This window comes from Tursiops truncatus, chromosome 17 (genome assembly GCF_011762595.2).
Source record: "Tursiops truncatus isolate mTurTru1 chromosome 17, mTurTru1.mat.Y, whole genome shotgun sequence".
Lineage (NCBI taxonomy): Eukaryota > Metazoa > Chordata > Mammalia > Artiodactyla > Delphinidae > Tursiops > Tursiops truncatus.
This window is the reverse complement of record NC_047050.1, coordinates 66,987,400-67,008,261: the sequence shown is the minus strand read 5'-3', so window position 1 is coordinate 67,008,261 and position 20,862 is coordinate 66,987,400. Positions and strand designations below refer to the sequence as shown.

The following is a 20,862-nucleotide window of genomic DNA, read 5'->3' as shown; positions in this document are numbered from 1 at the left end:
ACTCTACACCTGGATAAACCCTATTCATCCTTTAGAGCAAAGCTAAATGCCACTGCTTTATTGCTGTCCTTCCTGACTCAATCTAAAATGAGATCCCCTTCCTCCAATTAGCTTTTTTTTTTTTTTTCTGTACGCGGGCCTCTCACCGCTGCGGCCCCTCCCGCTGCGGCCCCTCCCGCTGCGGAGCACAGGCTCTGGACACATAGGCTCAGCGGCCATGGCTCACGGGCCCAGCCGCTCCGCGGCATGTGGGATCTTCCCGGATCGGGGCACGAACCTGTGTCCCCTGCATCGGCAGGCGGACTCTCAACCACTGCGCCGCCAGGGAAGCCCCAATGAGTTATTTTTTACAGCATCGTCTATTTTTTTTTTTTTTCGTTGTGCCCTGACTATAGGTAATGGGCTTGAATTGAATTCTTTCCATGGAGCACAGGCTTCTGGGTCTAATATAAAAAATTACATATTAAAGAAAATTCAGCTTTGGATCATCATTAACTCACCATCAGCACTGTCATCATTATAATGACCAAAGCTAATATTACCAGAAGCTTTCTCCATGCCAGAAACTGGGACACATACATTAAATGGATGATTTCAGTTAATCCCACAATGATCTTATAAAGTAAGTAGTATCACTACCCCCATTTTAAAAATAGGAAAACTGAGGTACAGAGAATTTCATTAAGTTGTTCAATGCCTCGACACTAGTAAGGGATGCGGCAAGGGTTTGAAATCATGAGTCTGACACTAGCGCCCATGTTCTTTACTGTACTGACAGATGGGCGCTCAGCAGTCATGATGGAGACTTGGGTGCAGGTTTGACTTGTTCTTTAATCCCAAGTCTTTCTAGACAGGGAAACCGGGGCCCACCGATTGATTTATGGCTGACCTTCTCTGGTTGGCTCAGCAACTGGAGAAGACTTTAGGTCTACAGGAGAATTCATCTTTGAAAAAGCAGAATTGAAGCAAGAGAAGCAAGGCAAAAACTGACATGGTCAGGAGGCAAGAGGTAAATACCCCTAACGATGGGGAAACCACAGACCCCAAGGCATCCCATTTCATCCTCTTACAGTGCGACCCTTGGGAAATTATTTCTTAGATAGAACCAGAATTTGTCTCCCTGTATTTTGTAGCCAGTGGCCATGAAAAGTGGTTTTCATCAGATTTCAGGGCAATCATAATCTTTCTTAGTCTATCTTGAAGCTCCCATCGATGAAGAGGGAGCCCCTTTATTATCTCAACGTCAGTGATATTGGATTAATATTTAAATTGTTCAAAGCACTTTTCCCTGTGTTCATGTATTGGATCCTCACAGTATTTACAGGGCAGGGGTTATCATCACCACTTTTTAGATGAGAATACTGAAGACCCAAGATGGTTGGTGCCTTGTACGAGTCAGTACAGCTAGTGAGCGGCAGGGTTAAGGCTGATCTCACTCCAAGATCATCCAGACCCTCCAAAGCGATCATTTGAAGTCTATTTCATCCTTATCTCTCTGGTTGCTTTTTGATACCTGGTGAGATATGCCCTGAATCTGATGGGATAGAGAGTCATTTGGGCTGGGGAGAGCAGGATTCTTCTCATCCACACAGCACTTACTATATATAAAACTGGCCTGGTTAGGCTGACAGGGCCAGGGTCATAGTTTCTCAGGAAAATGGCAGACTAATGGAAAAAAGGTCATAAATATCATCAAATACAAGGCCTGACATTTACCAAGGACAACGGTTTCATCATAAAAATCTCAGGCTTTTGGAGCCTTTCAATGAAGCCCCCACAAGACATCCTGACTCCTTACCAAGGAGGAGGAAAGGAAAGAATAACAAAGTGTGTATATGTGTGTGGGATGGACGGGGGTGGGGAGCAGAGATGACAGATGAGAGGAAGACCAAAGGGGACACTCCTGTGGTTTCAGGAGTAAACCGAGCTCCTAATTCTTTGTGACCAGTAGTAGGATTAAGAGTTCAGAAGGGCAGGTCAAACAAGGGCACAGGGTCAGGCTGGGTCTTGCAGGGATGTGACCCAGGAAATGCTGGCAGGCTGGGCCCTCATACCTCCCCCAGCAGGCCTCCAATTAGGATTTAATGGCCAAATGTGGAATGCATTAGGAGTTCTGAGCAGAAAGTCTGTGTTCAAAGGAGCCGGATCCTTTTAGCTAAGTAGAAAAACATTCCTCCATGGTCAGCTTCCTCCTGCACCGTGCTAATTCTGGGGACCTCGCTGGCAGTGGTGCCTTGCAAAGATCATGTACAAGTGGCCTGGGCATAACCCCCGTCTTCCTTGAAGATGACACAAAGAATCAGCAGATCCACTGGCTCCACTGGGTACTGGGGGCAATGTGGGAAGTAGGAACAATCATCTGACCTGGGATACCTTCTGTTTGTGGATCTTGTAGATACGTATCCTACATCCATAGGATACAGAGAGAGAAAACGCATATACATCAGTAGTTATGGGTAGATGCAATATAGGGTTAAAATATTTGTATACTTCTGTGTGTGTGCCCGCTGTATGTATGTATGTACCTATATTTCTTGTTTAAAGTGTGCCTTTAAATGCTGTCTTGTCACAGAGGGGAATTCAAGCAACTGCGCAGGGTATATTGTGCATGTGTGCACACGTATGTATATGGATGGGTGTACGTGTGGGTAAAGGTGTGTAGTACACAAATGTGCATGTGCATGTATCTGAATCTGTGTATCCTTTACACCTCTGAGTGTGACTGAACGTAGGCATTAGGGCAAATACGTTAGCATCTCTGAAAATGCTTCTGGAAGTGAGGGTAACATAGCGGGTAAAAGATCAGCTCTGTGCCCATGAGTATGTGCAGTGGCGTATCTGCAAGCATGAACGCATATACATATCAAGGAGTATCTCTGACATGACAAATTTTGCTTTGCATGTGTTGCTTCATGTGAACATGAAAACATCGCATCACATGCAGATACATGTAATATCTGTTGAAAGTGTATTTGGATGGGTATGCATGTACTTTTGCAGTCTATTTGGGTGCAGGTATGCGATAATGTGTGAATACCTATGAATCCAACATAAACCTGGGTGGGCCTATGTATGGTTATGTCTAATGAATGAATATATGTAAACTGTGGCTGTGTGACTACATGAATATTTGCTTATATCTCTGGCAGGGCCTGAATAGAAGGTGAGATTGTGGAAAATATGTCCAGTTTGGGGAACATGAGAGTATGTGTGGGTCTGTGCAGTGAGTGATAGGATATGCCTATGTCTGTGTCTGTGGTTTTCCCCATCCTACAGCAGGTAAGGATGAGTATCTTAGACTTCAGCCAAAGCTGCTCCTGTTCTGGTCTAGTCCAGCTTCTCTTTTGGAGTTTGAAGAAATGATATAAGAAAATATGTTCCATTTCTTCTAACAGTACTACATGGTGTTTGCACACCCACACACACAAACACCATACACTCTTTGGTATAAAGCAAGTGATCGAATAAATTTTATCTTGAGTGTTTTAATGCTATCATATCAGCCCTGAATTTAGGGTGATCTCGGTCCTGGTTTTAGGACCGAAAATCCCGCATCCTGAGACCTGCCCCCATCCTGTACAAACCTGGTCAGTTGGTAACAAACTGCAGAATAGGGAAACTGAGTCTGGACCATACCCAAGGAAGTGGCACAGAGCTATTATTTTGTTTCCCTTCACAGAGGAAAAAAAATTGACCTGCATCCTTCCATATAACTATATTTTCATGAGTGAAGTTACTTGCCTCTTAAGTACAGCACAAGCATAGACATTTTCAGCGACCTGGATCTATTTGGAAATTGCATTGTGTCCCTTACAAGACATGTGACTAATCTGGCTAATTTACCTAGGTTTCCTGAGTCTTGGCTTCCTCATCTGTAAAGCAAACGTAATAACTACTTCACAGGGTTATTTTACGGATTAAATGAGAACATATAGACACAAAGCACTAGTAACTGACTATGTGTTATAAATTCAATAAATGGTACGCATCCTTATTATTCACCCATTCCTATGATGTATTTATATATATTATATAGCACATATGTATATTACATGTATTATACGTATACAGGTATACATGTCTATACATATATAGGTATACATTGTTTTATTACACTTTATTATACTTTGCAGATATGGTGATTTTTACAAATTGAAGGTTTGTGGCAACCCTGCACTGAGCGAGTCTACTGGCACCATTTTTCCAACAGCGTTTGATCACTTCTTGTCTTTCTGTCACATGTTGGTAATTCTTGCAATATTTCAAACCTTTTCTTTATTGTCATATGTTATAGTGATCTGTGATCTTTGATGTTACTACTACGGCTCACTACAGGCTCAGATCATGGTTAACATGTTTTAGCAAGAGCATTTTTAAATTAAGCTATGTACATTGCTTTTTAGACGTAATGCTATTGCATATTTAAGAGACTACAGTATAGTGTATACACAACCTTTATATGCACTGGGAAACCAAACACTTCGTGTGACTTGCTTTATAGGATATTCACTTTATCGGGGCGGACCTGAACCTGTAGTATCTCCAAGGTATGCCCGTTTATATATATATATATATATATATATATATATATATATATATATATATAAAACAAAAGGGTGCTAGTTATGTACTCCCAGCAATTTTAACGACAAGCCCTTGTCATCTTCCCAAAGCAATAGCTGTTCCTTGAGATCTCGCTATGGGCTATGCAGTGGGCTATGTGCCAGTGGACACTACACAGAGCAAAGCAACCCTTCCATGGAAAGTCTGCCTCTAAAGAATAGGGCGGGACAGGTGGCCAAGGATTGTTCTGGAACCTAAACCCAAGAGGGAGGGGGTGGCGGGGGTACAGCCAGTACAGCCAGAACGATGTCTAACTCATGCAGCATGAAGCCAGGCACACGGAGCTGTGAAGAAGCTCAGTACCCACGCCTGGAGCCTTGCTCTGCACTAGCACTGACAGGAGAGAAAGTGGGGTCCCTCCTGCCAAGGTGGCCACAAGGCTTTGGAAACACAGATGTTCACACAAATAATTATAATCCAAGGCCAAGGCGATGCTCTAATTAAAGCAAAGAAAGCGGAACGAACTAACCTCTTGAGCATTGTTAAGAGGTATGTCAAGAGTGAAGACAGTAACAACTTAAATTTGCCTTATAGGATGGATTCACCAGGCAGAAAGTTGGTGGTGGGTGTTTGGCGGTGTGTGCGTGTGTGCGCGCACGTGCACGTAGGGTGCAGTAGACATCCTAGAGAATGGGAATAATATAAACACACATAGAGTTTGGGAAAGGAGGAACCTCCCGCGGTGGCCAGAAGATACAATTCAGGATATCTGAAACCCCTTTCCAGACTGGACAGTCCTTGTGCATCAGACCTAGTCATGTGCTTCTCCCCGGTGCTGCACAGCAGCCCATAGGCATTCAGTAAATGTTAGTTTAGTGGATGAAGGGATAACACAGAGAGCGGGCAAGTTATGAATGGTGTATCTGCCCTGCCGAGTATTCTGCACTTTACCCCGGAAGTAGTGGAAAACCACCAAAGAATTCTAAGGAGGAAAATGGTGTGATTCAAATTTATATTTTTAGTAGTGTCACTCTGGCCACAGCAGGGCATCGCTGGGTTGTCAGAGATATGGGGAGCAAAACCTGAGGCAGGGAGACTGGTTAGGAGATGCCTGAAGTGGTCCTGACACCACAGGACCATCTGCTTGGACGCAGGTGGTGGCAGGAACTCTGGAGATGAGGCAGCTGAACAGCAGAAGTGAATCTCAACAACCAATAATTCCTCAGCTCTCCAATCATACGTGAACATTTCTCTCTTTTTCTCCCATATAAGAGCACAATTCGAGATCCCTGAAAAAACTGTCATGCTTCTGAGCACACCTGATTCATTCACAGGATCACAGTAATGAGGTGCTATAGGGCATCGTAGGAAAAAATAAAACCACTTTTTTTTTTTGGCCGTGTTGCACAGCATGTGGGATCTTAGTTCCCTGACCAGGGATCCAACCTGTGCCCCCCTGCAGTGGAAGCACGGAGTCTTAACCACTGGACCACCAGAGTAGTCCCAGAAAAAAAAAAATAAACAAAACAGTGGGTCTTAGTGCAGCATATCTAAGTACTATTCCCAGTTCCCAGCTCTTCCACTTAGTAGCAGCCTGACTATGCCCGAGTCCCTTATCCTGGTTTCTTGTGTAAAATGGAAACAGTAACACCAGCGTCGTGGTGTTGCGTGGATTTGCTGAGGAAAATATATGTGAGAGTTTCTTTAAAATCTTCAGACGACTATGCAAACACCAGGTATTAATTATGCAGAGACTCTGGGTGAGGACTGACTTCAACAGTTACCAAGTGAAACAAAAGGCTGCCTTGATTTTCAGATCAGCTGGGTGGAGAGGTATTTTCTTTAAACCTTTATCCTCAGGACTCCTGAATTCTCTGTCTTCCACAGGACAGCTTTATATCTACAGAATGCTCTCCCCCAGCATGGTGCTTTAAAAGAGAGCAGGAATTAAGTCAGAAAACAAGCAGGCAGACTTCTCTACATCAGTTCTCTTTCTGGAGGGAGACATTTTCTGGAAGGGGCCTCTCTGGGCATCCTTAGGAGAAATGCCTGGAGGCACACAGCCTATAAAATACCCCAGGCCAACACCTCTCTGTTTCCTGCTCCTCTCACATGTGTATGACCCTTCATCACCCTCTGCACGCTTTATTTCAATTAACATTTCACAGTCCCTCTGTCCCCGTGTTTCTTAGACTATCCAAGCACTGACTTATTCTCATCTCAGTAGCTCAGGGAGCACTTGAGGCTCTGCTGAAATCAGCAGACATATGTCCTTTATTAACAAGAAAGACAAAGGGTGACAAGGGTCGTGGACACAGTTTAGATACGTCAAGCATCTTAAACGCTTGAAAACAGAAAGGCTTTGTCCAGAGTCTTGGGTTTTCATTTAATTGTGCATAGACGGTACAAAGGCATGACACGACACAGCCAACTCACTGTCATTGGAAGAAGTGGAGGGGCAGAGACTCAGTGTCACAGAAACCCGTTTGGGTGAGACTCTCAAACCATCCAGTACAGCAGCTACTGAAGCGCCTTCTATCAACACACACTTGTAGAAAACTGTCTGTTAATTCCAGATGCTTTACTATGTGCTGGGTCCAGAATAATGAAGGCTTGGTCCCCAGTCTCCAAAGGGGGGGACAGATAAATGTATTCATTTCATTTCTTCCTTCATTCATTTATTCAATAAACATTTACATGACACTTAATATGTAACAAGCACTATGGTAGATGATAAGGATAAAATAATAAAATGTGGACTCTGTGCTCACAGAACTAACAGTCAAATGGGAGAAACAGACACTTTAAAATAGTAATACAAAAAATACACCTCTAAAATGACAAACTATGGGAAATCTATGAAGGAAAGGGGACCCTCATCTAGTCTTTAGGATCAGGAAACGCCTTTTTTTAGGAAGTAATACTTGGGCTAAGATATGAAGAATGAGTGAAAGTCAACTAGCCAATAGGCTGGGGGTTAGGAAAAGTATTCCAGGTAGAGGGAACAGACTGAGTAAAGGCTCTGGAGTCAGGAGAAAATGAGAAGAGGCCGGTGTGGCTGGAGTTTGAGGAATAAGAAGAAAGTAGAGTGAGATAAGCCTGGAGGAGACTCAGAAGTCATGCTGAGGTTTTGTTAGCTACCTCAAGAACAGTGGGAAGACATTAAAAGACGGTAAACTAGCGGATATGAGATTATATTTGCCATGTGAGATTACTCTGTATGCATACAGATCAGAGGAAGCAAAGGTGGACACATTTTTCTTGGTGTAAGAGGGTTTTGATATATTATAGCTCAAGCCAGAGGTTGGACCATGGTAGAGACCATGGATATGGACGCAGCTCACCCAGCTGGAAAGAACGAGTACAATGTAAAATGACAGGTGCTACAGGATGAGCCGAACAAAGCTCACAAGACGGCGACTTGCCTAAGATCACCCAGCCAGTGGGCTGCAGAAGCCCCCGCTTCATCTGCTCATTCCTGTTTGTCTGCCTCCCAGCCCTCTGTGCAATTTAACCACAACTCTGCTGTTCACTGCCCTTCCAGCGCCAGCCTTTCTTGACCACGACAATCCACCTCTTCTCAAGGCTCTTGAGTGGCACTTAGAGCCCTGACCCGCAAAGTCTGAAACACACCTTTCTTACAACCCCTGGGTCCATGTGAGTCTCAGGTGAAAATGAAGAGAATCAATGTACTCTTGGGACTAAGGTGATCTACCCTGTGAGGACTAAGGCAGCGGGAAACAAAACAAAACAACCTTTCAGATTGCACGATAGAAAGCAACAGCTGAGGGAACAATTGCAAGCATTTCCCAGGACAACATACGCTGAGGCTTCATTCAGCCATTGCTCCAAAGGCACCACAAGTGCCAGGTGCCAGGCAGTGTGCTTTGGGCATGCATTTTCCTTCAATCTTAATAAGCTTCTCTATGAGGTAGGTATGATTCGTTTCCATTTTTTTCAAAGAGAAAAACTGAGCATTTCTCTCTTCCACCAGGTCATAAATCCATGAAGGCATGGATGTGATCTCTGTGTTCATCCCAGACAAATATTATCTCTAGCATAAAATAGGTGCTCAGTGTATAGTTTTGAATAAATGAATAAGAATAGGCCAAGTAAATAAACTGCTCAAGATTATAAAGCTTTTAAGTGAGGGTAGAAAAGAGGGTGCTGGGATTCACACCTAGGTCTGTTTGACCTCAAACTCCACAGCCTTTCCATGATACTACACTATCTCATACTCGAGGCAGTGAGAGACCCACTGGAATATCTAGTCCCAGCCCTCCTTAGTTTACTGTGATGAAATTGAGACCCAGACAGGAAGTGTCTTATTCAAGGTGTCCTAGGACACTAATACCAGATCTGGCCTGACAAGCCAGGCCTCCCGGCTCTAGTCTCCTTGTCCTTTCTTTCACCCAACCTCTTAGGAAAGATGGAGAAGGCCAGGAGGTACTCTAACCATGAGCAGAAGTCCCAAAGTCAGACAGACACAAGCTACAGTCCGAGCATCTCCCTTTTGAAGGCTGTGATCTTGGACAGGCTGTTTCTTAAGACTCAAGTTTCTAATCTGTATAACTGGATTCATTCATACGACATTTTACCAAATAATCTGTTGTGAAAATTCTATGAGATAATCTCATCTACAGAAAGCACTCAGTAAATGTGAGCAGTCTTTTGTTTATGGTTAAAATGGTGTCATTACTTTGCCAAGCCTTGGTTTTCCCATATGATAATTGGAGATAATAACAGTACCTACCTCAAAGTTGTTTTTATGAAGATCAAATGACATTGTACTGCTTAAAATGGTACCTGGAAAACAGTAAGCACCAAATAAATGTAAGTTACTATTATTATTATTACTATGATGATGATGATGATCATGATTATATTTCTCTTGGCATTTCAGCAATAGACACCTTAGAGTGAGTGGGCAGTGTTCTGAGTGACATAAACCAGAGATGTGTCTTTCTGTTCAGGTGGAAATGCTGAGAAGGCATGGGACAGTATCAGTCTCTCACCAGGCCAGACCTCCATCAGCCCAAGTAACTATTGATACAAATCCTCCTTCAGAAGGAGCCATAAGAAATCAGATTCTAACAACGCTCAGATCAGAGAGGGTGTGGGTCCTGTTATAAGCCTTGGCATCTTTTACAGTTTGCTTCTTTAGGGGTTTTTCTTTCCGTACATTTTCCCTTAGCATGATGATTTAGACTCTTTTTTTTTTTTTTTTTTTTTTTTTTTTTTTTGCGGTACGCGGGCCTCTCACTGTTGTGGCCTCTCCCGTTGCAGAGCACAGGCTCTGGACGCGCAGGCTCAGTGGCCATGGCTCACGGGCCCAGCCGCTCTGCGGCATGTGGGATCCTCCCGGACCGGTGCACGAACCGGCGTCCCCTGCATCGGCAGGCGGACTCTCAACCACTGTGCCACCAGGGAAGCCCTAGGCTCTTTTTGAAAATGGCAGCCTGCTCAGCAGTGTCCAAGGACTTGTTTCAATCTTGTGACTAAAGACTTATGAAAAGGAAAGCCTTGTGTGTCTTCTGACAGTCATCTTAGGATAATAAACACAATAGCTGCTGTTTCCGAAATGCCCTGTGGATACGAGGCATTTTATTTGTATGGTGTATGAGGGTGATTGGGGTACAGAGTGGATATGGAGGATGGGGGTTGATTTTATGTGTCAACTTGACTGGGCCATGGGGTGTCTGGCCACTTGGTCATACATTACTCTGGGTGTTTCTGTGAGAGCGTTTCTGGATGAGGTTAATTTTGAAATCAGTAGACTGAGCAGAGCAGACTGCCCTCCCTAACATGGGTGGGCCTCATTCAATCAGTGAAGGTCTGAATAAAACAGAAAAGCTGACCCTCCCCTGAGTGAGAGGGGATTCTCCCTGCCTGTCTTCTGTCTTTGAACTGGGATATTGGCTGTTTTCCTGCCTTTGGACTCAAAACTGAAACACTGGGTCTTCCCAGCTCTTGAGCCTGCCAATCTTTGGACAGAAACTCCCATCAGTTCTCCTGGTTCTCAGATCTTTGAACCCAGACTGGAACTTTCATCATCAGCTCTCTGAGGTCTCCACCTTCCAGTTCACCCTGCAGATCATTGAGTTTTTTTCCTGAGATATCTCTAACTACCTAAGGGGCCATTTTTCCAAAGCACAGAGTGCCCCGTCCTGGTTTTTGTTCTGAATTCCTTTCAGGGTGTACTGTCAGTCAGCAGTTGCAAGGGCTAACGACTTAATCTTTGTAGAACTGGATAATGAGCGCCATTCTTTGCTTTACACGTGATTGATTAAATCCTTGGCCATGGGCAACTGGTGGGGTGATGTATTAGACCGTCAGCCTTTTCTCCTCCCCAGAGATTAAGGGGATGAGACTGAAAGTTTTCAAGCCTCTGGTCGTTTCCTCTGGTGACCAGCTCCCCATCCTTAGCTGAACTAGGGTGACTTGTGAGTCGCCTCATTAACGTAACACAAGACACCTAACGTAACACAAGACACTTTGCTCTCACCACCTAGGAAATTCCAAAGGTTTTAGCAGCTCTGGTTCCAGAAGCAGGGGTGGAGACCACATATATATTTCTTATTATAAGGCACAATATCACACACTCCAAAGTAGCGTTGTTTTGTTTCTGAAGAGGGTTCATGCTTAACTCTGTTCTACAAAGTGGAGAGACCAGGAGTGTTACGTCAAATGATCTCCCTACAAATGGAAGGAAATGGGAGAAGCATCTTCCCCCAAGCGTCTCAAATGCACATCTGGAACATATATTAAGTAATTCTGTCTTCACTCCAGTATTAGTCGTGTGTATACAAATCGCTTCCCAACATAGATCATGAGCTGCTATAAGGCAGATTATTAATTGCCCCAGTGTATCCAGGCATGGTACCCAACTAGCAGACAGCATTACATAATGTGGAGCACTCAACCCTGGAGTCAAATGCAAGGATTTGCATCTGATCTCTCCTGTTTACTAGATTTCTAATTTTGATCTACTTAATCTCTCCAAACTTCAGTTTTCTCACCTGGGGAGTAAGATTATATATCTTCTGAGCTGCTCTGAGTACCAAGTGACACCACCTTCTGTAAAATGTCTGGAACATAGTAAGTGTTAATTTAATATCAGTTCCCTTTTGCTCTTTCTCTTCCATTTCAGAAATAACTTCCTCATGTGGATGTCTCCTGCTGTTAAATCACTAAGCCAGGGTCTCCTCACCTATGCAAAAAGCTAATAATAGTTCTAAAATTTGTCAAGCCAAGTAAAAAGAGGAACGTGTAAAGCTCTTAGCAAAGTGCCTGGTACAACAACAGGGAGCCGGAAAATTCTTTGTGGTAATAGTGGTTAGATACTGAGCTTTTATTGTTGTTGCCCTTGTGCTTGTTATTAGTCTAGAGAATAGGGAGGAAAGCTGTTTGCCTAGAAGAGCCTCATGTCTGTAAACCTTAACATTCAGTTAACCCAAAGCAGTATGAGTGGTTTTGCCTGTAAGGTACAGAGTACACGCCCCTTTAATCACATCTGCTTCTTAATGTCCTAATGGGCAGACTATCTGGGATCCTTAATGTCTGCAATGTATTTTATGTTCATGTTAGGAGAGGCCAAATGTGAGTGCATTTTTAACAAACCCAATCAACAAATATAATCATATCTACTCCAGAAATGTCCAAGACATTTTCCTGTTAAAAAACGATAAAACAGAATGTCATGCCTCAGAGAGTCAGAAGGTAAAAATTTGGGCTGCTGTCTCATTAGCAAAAGAGACGGTTGTGCATTTAAAGTTCATGACTTGCAAAGAAACTTTCTCCTGCAGAAACATGTAGCAAAAAAGTCACCTCAACTTTTGGAGCAATTAAAATATAAATGCAGACTCATATTTTTATACTTTGGGGAGACAGAGGAAGCCCACAATGTAAAAACATGATCCTTTTAGACAAAGTATGCAACATGGAAGAGGAATTTCTCCTGAGAGCATTTAGGCTGATGGTTTTTCCAAATACTCTATAGCAAAGGCTGGCAATGCATTTGACCAGCAGATCTTTAAAAGATCACGGTGATTCCACAAAGGGTATTTGTATCAATTTAGGATGTAAAAGCCAGTTTGGGAGACAAAGCTAAACTATATTGATGGTTTAGGGGAAAAATATACTTGGCTTTTTGAAGTCAGAACTCTCCAGAAAATAATGGCTATGAAATCATTCCACTGGGCACGGCCAACTGACAACAATGTTGATAATACAGGTCAAAATCCCCAATCACAATTCAAATTCAAAAGGTTGTGAAAACAAAGTATTTTTGTAATTTAATGCAGATTCATTTGATAACTAAATCTGGCTTGAGGCTACTTATAATATTTCTTACTCTCACTTAAAAGTGAATCTTTATACATTTCACTGAAGAAAAATTAACATATTTGGTTACAGAGAGCTGCCCCAGATCCTTCTAGGGTAGTTAAAACACACACACACACACAAATTTGAATTATATTACCTTCCTAAAAAATTCACAATCTCTGAATTCAAAGAAAAATCTGGTCCTATGGGCATCAGATAAAGAATTGTGGTCCTGGGCTTCCCTGGTGGCGCAGTGGTTAAGAATCTGCCTGCCAATGCAGGGGACACGGGTTCAAGCCCTGGTCTGGGAAGATCCCACATGCCGCAGAGCGGCTAAGCCCATGAGCCACAACTACTGAGCCTGCGCGTCTGGAGCCTGTGCTCCGCAACGGGAGAGGCCGTGACAGTGAGAGGCCCACGCACCGCAATGAAGAGTGGTCCCCGCTCGCTGCAACTGGAGAAAGCCCTCGCACAGAAACAAAGACCCAACACAGCCAAAAATAAATAAATAAATTTAAAAAAAAAAAAGAATTGTGGTCCTGAAACAACATCTTTTCATGTGTGCTCATATGGTATGTGTTCAAAAATTGGTTGTTTTCTTATTGTGTAGATTACCTTGTTTAATACCCACAGTCAGCCATTTGAAGTTGTTAGTTATTTCGCCCCACTTGCACATGTGGAAACTGGGGCTCAGAGCTCATAAACAACCTCTAAAAAGAGATTCTTAGTTCAAATGCCATGTCCTTTACCTTTATCTCCTATTGCATATATGCCTTTTAGAGGCACCATATGAAATCCAACTTAGAAATAACTTTCTTTGGATATACGCCCAGGAGTGAGATTGCTGGATCATATGGTAGTTCTATTTTTGGTTTTTAAGGAACCTCCATACTGATCTCCACAGTGGCTGTACCACTTTACATTCCTACCAACAGTGTAGGAGGGTTCCCTTTTCTCCACACCTTCTCCAGCATTTGTTGTTTGTAGATTGTTTTGATGATGGCCATTCCAACCGGTGTGAGGTGATACCTCATTGTAGTTTTGATTTGCATTTCTCTAATAATTAGTGTTGTTGAGCAGCTTTTCATGTGCCTCTTGGCCATCCTTATGTCTTCTCTGGAGAGATGCCTATTTAGATCTTCCATCCGTTTTTTTGATTGGGTTGTTTGTTTTTTAGATATCGAGCTGCATGAGCTATTTGTATACTTTGGAGATTAATCCCTTGTCGGTCGCTTCAATTGCAAATATTTTCTCCCATTCTGTGGCTTGTCTTTTCATTTTGTTTATGGACTTCTTTGCTGGGCAAAAGCTTTTAAGTTTAATTAGATCCCATTTGTTTTTGTTTTTATTTTCATTACTCTAGGAGATGGATCAAAAAAGATCTTGCTGAAACTTATTACCCTAATTAGAAAAGATACATGTATCCCAGTGTTCACAGCAGCACCACTGACAATAGGCAGGACACGGAAGCAACCTAAATGTTCATCAGTGGAGGAATGGATAAAGAGGATGTGGTACATATATACAGCAGAATATTACTCAGCCATAAAAAGGAACAAAATTGGGTCATTTGTAGAGATGTGGATGAATCTAGAGACTGTCATACAGAGTGAAGTAAGTCAGAAAGAGAAAAACAAATATCGTATATTAACGCATATATGTGGAACCTAGAAAAATGGTACAGATGAACTGCTTTGCAGGGCAGAAACGGAGACACAGATGTAGAGAACAAACATACGGACACCAAGGGAGGAAAGTGGTGGGGGGTGGTGGGGGGGTGGTGGAATGAATTGGGAGACTGGGATTGACACGTATACACTAATATGTATAAAATGGATAACTAATAAGAACCTGCTGTATAAAAAAGTAAATAAAATTCTAAAAAAAAAAATGAAATAATGCCTTCTGCAGCAACACGTATGGACCTGGAGATTGTCATACTGAGTGACGTAAGTCAGACAGAGAAAGACAAATAACACATGATATCGCTTACATGTGGAATCTAAAAAAATGGTACAAATGAACCTATTTACAAAACAGAAATAGAGTCACAGATGTAAAATACAAACTTATGGTTACCAAGGGGGAAGTGGAGGAGGAATAAATTGGGAGATTGGGATTGACATATACACACTACTATATATAATATAGATAACTGATAAGAACCTAACGTATAGCACAGGGAACTCTACTCAGTACTCTGTAATGCCCTATATGGGAACAGAATCTTAAAATGAGGGGATATATGTATAACAGATTCACTTTGCTGTACAACAGAAACACAATACTGTAAATCAACTATACTCCAGTAAAAAATTAATTTAAAAAAAAGAAATAACTTCCTTCCCTTTCCCTGAACTGTTAGTCTTACCTATATCAGTCTTTTTTTTTTTTTTTTTTAGCTGCAGCTACTAAAGATTTGCAATCAGTAAAGGGTTATTTAAAATTGAAAGCTGGTGCCTGGGGCTTAAAACTAGGCAGTGGTGTGGTGGGTAACTGGCTAACTTTGGTGGGGCTGGGGAGACCCTGATTTCCAGTGTTTGTTAATTGCTGGGATGTAAATGCTCCTCCTATGGCCAATTTCAAGCTACCAAGATGTTAACAACTGGCTCACAAAATGCCTTGATATTTAACAGTTACATTATATTTATACAGATTAGCATTTGTATATCTGGTTTCTGCTTATTCCTTTTTTCAACCATATAAGGCTTCTTGACTACCAAGGTATTATCCAAATAGACTCTGGAAATCCAAAACTACATAAACCCTGTTTGATGACCAGCAGGGAGACTGTCCTGGGCTCTCATGCCCACCTTTAATTTCCCAGTCCATGCCATTGGATGGACTGTACCAATCTGCATGCCCTTCTGGGGGCATCATGATTTAGTTCCTCCTAGGAGAAAAGTAGTAGGGCAGCCTTATCATCAGGTGAGTTCTCTTAGCACCGGCCTTGCCATTCCTAGTTGAATTACCCTATCTACCCTTTGGGGGAAATATAGGAGACATTATAGAAACAAGGCAAAGTATAAACACATGTTGCCCTACCCCTCTCCCATCATTTATTCAGTAAGAGTTAACTGAGCACCTATCGTGTCCTAGACACCATGCCAAGCTCTTGGGACACAAAGCTGCATATTACCTTGCCTGTGGCTCAAGGAATGCACGTTCTGTCTGGAAGACAGTAAGTAAATAATTGCTAAAGGGACTGTAAGCGTGTTGATGGAGATATTGCCCAGACTGGAGTACAGAACCGGAGCACTTAGAGGGATAGGATAGTCAAGACAGGATAGTCCTATCTTCAAAAAGATAGGAGTTGCTTGACCTGGATTTTGAATGAAGAGACATAGTCCTTTCTGTGGATGACGGTGGGGGGCAGCATGGAGAGGTAGGACCATGGAGATGCGAGAGCTCAGGGAGCTGTTATAGAATCGACTGTGTGAATAGACTGTTATAAGAACAGGGAAGCTTAATGTTTTATGTTTTAAAAGTCTGTATTTAAATCGTTTCAGACTATCGAGACTTAGTGAAATTTGGGCATATTTCTATCTCAGCATCTGGCATGCTGCCTGGCATAGTTTTCAATAATTATTGAATAGAATAAATCATAAAAAAAAAGATGTTCTGTGTCCCAACAAATCAGGGAAATTTTTAAAAGTAAATAGGATATGAAAAATCACTCGATCCCAGGCCTAAAAGAAAATATGAATACTTCTGAAAAGCAGCAGTATTTGATTATGAGATCAACTGTATGCCTGGAGCCTGAAAATTATAGTTTAGACTCCCACACTCCTTATTTGGGCAGACATTGCTTTATTTCCTAGGAAGGTCATGATGAATTTATAGAAAATTTTGTGATCTCTTTGGAGAAAAAAAACCAAATCTAAATAACAGAAAAAAACCCATATTGTTACGTGTGCTAATTTTGGAAAAGTGACTAAAACTTGGATAAGAATACACACCAGTTTTCCTGGGATAATCCTGGTTTATAGCAGTTATCTATACTGATAAAAGTATTAGTAGTATCACCTTTCCCAATCAGATATTTCACATTTCTAATAATAAACTCCTTGCTCAACTTTCAATTAATGGGAACATTTAAAAGAAATGCAGTATGCACAGCTCAATGTAGAAGGATGTTCCTTAGAGTATTATTTACAATATTTGAAAGTGAGAAGCAGCATGAATGTTCAGCAATGAAGAACTGCCTAATAACAGGCATCCCACACGTGAATATTACGCCATCATGAAAAATAATGATTTAGATCTATATTTAGCTACATGGAAAGATGCATATGAAACATCGTTAAATACTGAGAAAGGCAGCTTTCATAATAGCATGTGTCATTATTTTATTCTTCTATATGAAAAAGAGAAAGGGAGAGAGAGAAAAAGAGAGAGATTTGAAGGCAGTCACAGCTGTATTTAAATCTCTGCTCTTCTATTTCAGAGCTGAAGAGACCAACCCAAGTCATTTAGCCTTTCTGATCATCACTTTCCTTTGCTGTAAAATGAAGTAAAAATAGAAGTTACTTCTTGGTGCTGTTCCAATAGAATGGTATATTTAATGCATTTTTGAGCTGGTAGTTTTCAATCAGGGCCAATTTTGGTCCCCAGAGGACATCTGGCAATGTCTAGGGATGTGATTGGCTGTTAGAGCTGGTGGTGGAGAGGGGGTGGTGCTACTGACATCTAATGTGGGGGAAGCTTGGGATGCTGTTAAACATCCTGTGATGCACAGGACGGTCCCCACAACAAAGAATTTCTGGCCCGAAGTAGCAGTCGTGCTGAAATTGAAAAACTATTTTAGACAAAATAAGCACTCAGTGATGTATATAAATGCCGCTATTTATAAACTTGCTAAGAGTGTTGATCTTTCTATGGTGGGATTCAGTGTGTGTGTGTGTGTGTGTGTGTGTGTGTGTGTGTGTGTGTGTGTGTGTGTGTGTGTGTGTGTGTGTGTGTGTGTTTATTGTACTTATCTTTATGTTGCATTACTGTCTGTGTTGAATACAGACTACTTGAGTACTAAAAAATAAACAAACACTTCAACACTAATTTTCAAAGTCAATCTTTTACATGGCAAGAACCACGGATAATATAACCGAAAGCCCCTTGAAGTCAGAGATCAAATCTCATCTGCATAGGGCCGGGTCTAGCATACAACAGTGCCTGCTGAGCTGAACTGAAATACGCAAAGCAGTAGTGCTAAGATAGGGAGAGGAAGCTAACTTGTACGACTAGACAAATTTCGTTAGCGCTCTAACAAAGTGGATAGACTAATCTGTAATCAGTACATCACAAATATGTATATTATACTGCAAACATCCTGTCTGGAAACAAGTTTGTCAGCCAAACATTAGTGTTCTATGATGTGCTCTCACCAACCGCCACACCCATGTACCAAATAATTACACACATAATTTTTAAAGGCTGTAAAAGTTAAAATGTCTCCCAATAATAAACAATATCTTGAAGGTATAGAGTGTTTCTTTTGAACTTTTCCCCTTATTCTACAGTTTGTATTACTCTGTTGTGTAGTGGTTTGATATGATTTCGAATCTACTTGTTTATGACAAATTGATGTTGTATTTATAAGTTGTTTTGATATAAAAGTAAAATTGCGCGTGTCTGTAGCTCAGCTGCTGAGGGGCCCTGCTGGGGGCTTATCAGTAAGAACATATGAAGAAGCAACTATCGCCAGGGGATATTTAGACTGTAAATACCCAGAGTTTTTAAGGACTAACCAAGAGTGTTTGGTCTGGGCAAGGCGACTCTTTCCTGATCAAAATAGCTCTCTGAAGACCTTGGGGCGTTAACTCCTGCCTGCTCACAGCGACTCTGCTCCGGCAGTGGTGAAAACCGTGCAGTGGTCCCTCCAAGGAGATCATCTTGCCTGCCAACACCAGAGCCTCTGCTCCCTAGCAACGTCTCTAACAACAAGGGACTTTCGTTTTTGTACCAGCAGCTGGACATCAGCTCTAGGATGGCTAGGCAGTCTCTCCTGAGAATCAACTCATAGAAAGGTAGGAGACCACAGTCAAATTACATTCAGACTTTATTCCTTTCATCTCCTCTTGCCTGGAAAAATAGTGTCATTAATCTATCTTTGGTTTGGAGTATGAGTTCTCTTTATTGGCTTATCTAGGGACACTATACTGTATGCAATTGGCTTGTGAAATTATCATCATTCCTTTAGTGAACCTCTGTTAAATAAAATATTGGCAAAGACAATCTCAGTCTCTGAGCATAATTTGCCCCCAAACAAAACACTCTTTCTAGTTCAACAATGTTGTTCCATTTTCTTGCTGAATTATCTGCCCCAAAATATTTAAAAATAAAAAGAGAGACTCTGTTCTTATCCTGGAGAGTCCTTGAGAAATAGTGTTAACTTGTGAAAAGTTACATGTTACTGAACACCACCTCTGAAGCTCCTTCTCTGTAAAATGAGAAGCACAACACACCATGGGATTGCTCTGGTGATCAAATGAGATAATAATATATAAAGAGCAAATATACATCACTGAGAGTCAGTGAAAGGTAGTAGTTGTCATCCTTTCCAAAAGATGGTCACTTTGCAAAATGCTGTAGTTTCACTGACAATCAATTTCTCTTTTAGTCCTCTACTGGGAAAGAACTGCGAACACACGCGTGATATCGTTCACTAAGAGACACCATGGTGTTATGGGTCTACGGTCACCAAAGAGCAAAACCAAATTTTGTCAGTATTACAAGTGTTTCTTAAGTGTGTTAATATGCATCATTCCCTTTAAAGCAGAAAATACAATCAAAGCCACATTTAGTGTTAGTTGAAAAATAATTAAATGCCACAGCCAACTTGGTGGTGAGGTAAAGCTCTTCCTGTAAGTTATCTTTCCAATGTGTCTTTTAATGTGCCTCTCCTCTTGCATCACTGAGAACCATACTTTGAATAACACCAGAATACTTAGGTGGTCCCAAGGAATCTTTTGCCTGGTTTCACAAGGTCGATCAAAGGAAGGCTTCACGGTTCCATCACTAAGTAATCAATCGAGTCAAAACAATGGATCTGCTCCAAGCCCGTCACCAACATATTGACCCACCCATTGAGCTCTGCTCAAAGACAGTGAAGGTGATGAAAGCCAGGACTGCATTGAGAAATGAACAAATGAAGGACCCTGTGCAGATGGGTTCCCCTCTCTCTTAATTATCTTGTTATTTTGTGAATTGATTTTAAGGCTGTTAACACATGGAACTGTAGGCACCATGACACAGTGGAAAGAACTGGGTCAAAATTTTCTTTTGGCCACTTGTTGTCTGTGTGAGCATAAACATACCTCTTCACCTCCAGTGATTTTATTCGTAAAACAGGAATCATTCTGACACTTTCCATGCAGAGGCTCACCGGGCCCATGCGGGAGCCAATGTAAAGCAAGAGTTAATAGCAAAGGCCTTGGAGTCAGATGACCTTGATAGAGATCCCAGAGATCTGCAGTGTCATTGCTGTCAGATCTTGGGCAATTGACTTAATTTGCTTATATCTTAGTGTCCTTACCTGTAAAATTGTTACAAAAACAGTAACTACCTCACAGGACCTTTATAAGTGATAGAGTAAAAACCCATAAAGCATTTATTTTAGAGCAACATACTTTGAAAGCATTCAGTAAAAACTAGCTTTATTATTTCTGCCTTTTGAAATTCCCTTCAGTGTCACCTTTTCCATTTCATTTCATACATGCTGAGCAGCTACATTGGATGAGGCAGTCACTCCTGGTTGTCCAGCAAAATCTAAACCCCAAGACTCTCCCACTTATAAAACTTCCTAATGTTGCCTGGGTATGTGGTTTCCCAATTTTAGACTGAATTTCTAAGTCTCCCCTGTAGATAGATGTGGTGATGTAAGTTCTACCTAACTGATGTAAGAAATGGCGTGGTAACTCCCAGGAAGTATCTGTAAGGGAATAAGGTGTGTTCTTTTCTGCCCCTTTCCTCCTTCAT

At 41.7% G+C, this 20,862-nt stretch overlaps 1 long non-coding RNA gene across 2 annotated transcripts in view; it reads right to left on the bottom strand.

Moving 5' to 3' along the window:
* The window catches only part of LOC141276869 (uncharacterized), a 304,160-nt gene that overhangs the window by 211,705 nt on the left and 71,593 nt on the right, over positions 1-20,862 (bottom strand). For both annotated transcript variants that reach the window (XR_012327120.1, XR_012327119.1), the window contains exon 2: positions 9,317-9,369. This is a non-coding gene — a long non-coding RNA (uncharacterized lncRNA). The remainder of the gene's footprint in view (positions 1-9,316; positions 9,370-20,862) is intronic.